The following is a 4,176-nucleotide window of genomic DNA, read 5'->3' as shown; positions in this document are numbered from 1 at the left end:
CTCCTTGGAGGCCCCCGACATCCTGGCGCAGGCTGGATAGGGAGAGCTGGGGGGCGCACGCAGGGCCCGGCCTCACTGGGGCGGTGGCGTCTGCAAGGTGATGGTTCTGGGCGCTAACAGCTGCCGCCGTGCCCAGTGCCCGCACAGCGATCCCCGGTCGGTCACGCAGCCAGGACCTGCGGGCTCCCTTTGAGCCCTCGCTTATCTCCCACTCTGCCGGGAGGGAGCTGGGAGGGAGGCGGGTCTGGCCCAGGCCCTGCTCCTGGGGCCCCTCTGACATCACGGCACCACTGAACATTCCTCCCTGAGAGGGTGCTGATGGGCAGACAGCTGAAGAATCTGCCCATGGCAGGCGGGAGCTCCTGTGGCTGCAACCGAAGGTTAGAGGGCGGGGGTCCTTCCTCTGGACTCCCAGAGGGGCCTCAGGGATCCCAGGGCTGTGGGGTCCCGCCCACCACACACACACACACCCACACACACACACACACACACACACATTCACAATGAAAAGCAAGACCGAGAACAAAGGCAAGGCCGCTCTGACGTGTGCCGAGTGAAACAGGCAAAGCTTCTGCAAATTAAACACAAAACCTGGGCCCTGGCCGGGTAGCTCAGTAGGTGAGAGCGTTGTCCCGATATGCCAAGGCTGCGGGTTCGATCCCGGGTGAGGGCACACATAAGAATCAACCAATGGCTCGGCTGGCGGGGCTCAGTGGTTGAGCATCGACCTATGAACTAGGAGGTCACGGTTCAATTCCCGGTCAGGGCACAGGCCCGGCTTGCGGGCTTGATCCCCAGTGTGGGGGGTGCAGGAGGCATCCGACCCATGATTCTCTCTCATCATTGATGTTTCTCTCTCTCTCTCCCTCTCCCTTCTTCTCTGAAATCAACTGAAAAATAATAATTAAAAAATTAAAAAAGAATCAACCAGTGAATGCACCGATAAGTGGAACAACAAATTGCTGTTTCTCTCTCCCTTCCCCTCTCTCTCAAATAAAAATTGATTAATTAAGACACGTCGGTGCCCCTACTTCGCAGATGTCCCCACAGTGTCAGGCTGCCTGTGGGTGAGTCCCCACACCAGGCCCTCCTCACTCGGCACTCGCATCTAAAAATAGAAGTGAGGCCCAACGGCCGGCTGTCCTCGCCCAGCGCTCTCCGCAGTCGTGTTCCTCCCGGGCCCTCAGGGGCACATTTGACAGCGAGGCCTGCTCCCCGGACAGCGACGCCCCTGAAACCGACGGGGGTCAGGCCCCAGTGACCCAGAGGCCCGGTTCCCTGTGGTCTCCAGGCATCTGGGCCTCACGGCTCTTGTTTCCGGTGGAACTTGGACGGAAAGGCATTCCATGAAGCCGACGAAAGCAAATGCTCAAGTTGACCTCAGGTGGGGACGTGGGGGTTGCCACTGAGTCCCCAGGCCGCTGGGGAGCCGCTCACCTTCTCCGCTTCCTTCCAGGCCCTCAGAGGGAGAGAGGGAGACCAGAGGGATTGGGCCCCAGGCTCTGGGCCGCCCCAGGAGAGCCCGGCTGGGGTCCCGGGTGAGCACGGGCAGCCGATCCACTCCTGAAAGCCACGGGCTGACCTCGGTTTGCCGTGGGCTGCGTCAGCCCCACTAAACCCCAAGACTCTTCGCTGGCCTGTCTAGTGACAGCCAGCTTTCCCGGAGCCCCCAGGTGGAGGAAGAGGGAAACAGAAATACAAGGTTGAGGGGTTCCTTCCAGAGCGGCGGCCCCCACTCCCCCACCTGGGTGTGGCGAGGAGGACCCCACCCTCCCTGGGGGTCAGAGGACTGTGTCAGGAGGGACGCGCTGGCTCTGTGGGTCCATCTGATCATCCCCAACTGAGCCAAGCAGTCAGCAACTGCACCCCCACCGCCTTCATGCAGCTCTAGCACACGGGGTAACAGCCGTCTCCCCAAAATGAGAGGGAAAGTCCCGGTCAGAGCACTGACGGCGGCATGACAGCAGGCCTCCCCTCCGACAGCAGCTGGGCGCTGGCAGGCAGGTTAGATGCAAAGTTTAAGCCCTGGCCGGTGTGGCTCAGTGGGTAGAGCGTCGGCCCTCGGACCGAAGGGTCCTGGGTCTGCGTCTCGCCATGTCAATCCAATAACATAGAAGCACGTCCCCTTCGGGTCCGGCAGACGCTGTCCCGCGGTCGGAGCAGAGAGCGAAGAAGAGCTTCACGGTGCGAAGGTGGGAAACGAAGCAGCCACTCAGGCCCCCTCCCTGCAGGCACCTGCCCGCCCAGGCCCCCTACCCTGCAGGCACCAGCCCAGGCCCCCTCCCTGCAGGCACCTGCCCGCCCAGGCCCCCTCCCTGCAGGCCCCGTTAGCTGAGGCGCATGTGGAACGGAGGAAAGGACCCCAGAGGTGACCAGAGCCCCAGCCAGCCTTGCAGGGTCCCGACCGAACAACACGGGGCAGCTCCCCGGCCTGGTCTGCCATGGCCTCCTTCAGGTGACCAACCCGGCCTGGACCCTGCTGGAGGCCCCCGGTCTGGGGACCAGCTGTCGCCATAACAATTGCTCCCCGGCTCCCACTGGAAAGCAGCCTGGCCAGAGGCTGTCTTACCGCGAATATCTGGGTGTAACCTGACGCCCGTGGGTGGCCCCTGGCGCCCGGGCCGCGCAGTGCCGGAGACGGGCACAGAGTCCTCATCCTGCCGCGGGCGCGGGGCTCTTCCAACTCCGTGTTTACTCCCCTGGAGATGCCTGGCCACCCGCCCGCGGGAGTCGGGGAGTGGGGTGGGCTGGCCGGCAGGGACACCTCTCCAGAACTCAGGCAGCCGATAAGCCTGGCATTTCCGCTTATCTGACCCGGGCCCGGCCCCAAGGCGCCCGAGCGTCCCTGGGTCACTGGTTATCAGCTCCGCTGGCTGCCTCTCTCCCTGGGGGCCTACTTCCTGCACCACTTAGCGGAGTGTCCAGCTGGGAAACAAACACCATGTGGTCCAGGAGGGGAAGAAGGGAGGAGGGAGGGGAAGAGGGGGAGCCCGAGGGCTGAGCTGACCTGGGAATCGCTGCTGCAGGGGGACCCGGGGCAGGGGGAGGCCTGACCAGCAACAGTGCGGGACGGGGAGGAAGCTTTCCCGCATGGGGGCTGCTTGCACGCAGCCTGGGAGCCTAGTCGCAGGGATTTTTTTTAAATCTATTTTTATTGATTTCAGAGAGAAAGGGAGAGGGAGAGAGAGAAACATCAGTGATGAGAGAGAATCATGGACCAGCTGCCGCCTGCACGTCCCCCACCGGGGATTGAGCCCTGACTGGGAACTGAACTGTGACCTCCTGGTTCATAGGTTGAGGCTCTGCCACTGAGCCACACCGGCCAGACCAGAGTTCTTGGCGTCACATCTGAAGAACGGCTGGTGGGCCCTGCGGTCTGGGAGAGGATGGGCTGAGCTGGGTAGTGAAGAGCGGGGTCTGGGTCGGGAGAGGTGGGAGAGCGAGGGGAGAAGGGGTTGCAGCCCAGCTGCGGCTGCGCACGACGGACCGGCCACGGGAGCGGGAGGAGGAGTGGCATCCCGGCGGGCGTCCAGGTGCCAGCACTTTGCAGACACCCAGCCACACGGTGACAGCTCGTTCAGGGTGTGGAGGGAGGTGGAGACATTGGGAAACCTTTTGGCAAAGCCGGCGGGCTTTCTGGAGGAAGTGGGACTTGAGCGGAGCCGGCAGGCGGGGTGTGCGGTGGGGAAGCCACGGCGAGGGCAGTTGTACAAGGACACAGGGAGCCAAGCCCCCCGTGGAGCCCAACAGAGACGGGCCTCGGGTCGCTGCAGGCCCAGTGGCCCAGCACAGAGGACCGTGAACTCCAGGCAGAGACCTGCGGACCCAAAGCAGCAGGAGAAGGGGAAGGAAACCCCACAGAAGGTCCTGAAGTGGGAAGTGAGAGGATGCAGCTCGCATTTGAGATGGAGGAAGTGATGCCTGGGGTGAAGGGCACTGACCTGGAGGGTCACGGAGTCCCCTCGGGCGGCTGGAGGCGTGCCCTGCCCCGGGGGGTGCACGCACCTCTGCGGTGCTGGACTCAGCAGCTGCTTGGTCGGTGCACTGCAATACACATCAGTGAGGCCTCAACCAGGGTGTTGGCATGAGGAACAGGAGCGGGCAGCCCTGGCCGGTGTGGCTCAGTGGATAGAGCGTTGGCCTGTGGACTGAAAGGTTCGGGTTCGATTCCGGTCA

At 63.3% G+C, this 4,176-nt stretch overlaps 1 long non-coding RNA gene across 2 annotated transcripts in view; it reads right to left on the bottom strand.

The window, feature by feature from the left end:
- LOC102769213 overlaps positions 1-4,176 on the bottom strand; it is a 26,537-nt gene that overhangs the window by 6,842 nt on the left and 15,519 nt on the right. Inside the window, exon 1 of one of the 2 annotated variants that reach the window (XR_001514040.1) lies at positions 2,570-2,932. The exons of the other annotated variant lie outside the window; for it this stretch is intronic. This is a non-coding gene — a long non-coding RNA (uncharacterized LOC102769213). Of the gene's footprint in view, positions 1-2,569; positions 2,933-4,176 lie in introns of those variants that run through there. 2 annotated transcript variants of the gene reach the window in all.

This window comes from Myotis davidii, unplaced genomic scaffold (genome assembly GCF_000327345.1).
Source record: "Myotis davidii unplaced genomic scaffold, ASM32734v1 scaffold181, whole genome shotgun sequence".
Classification (NCBI taxonomy): domain Eukaryota; kingdom Metazoa; phylum Chordata; class Mammalia; order Chiroptera; family Vespertilionidae; genus Myotis; species Myotis davidii.
This window is presented reverse-complemented; position numbering and strand designations above follow the sequence as displayed.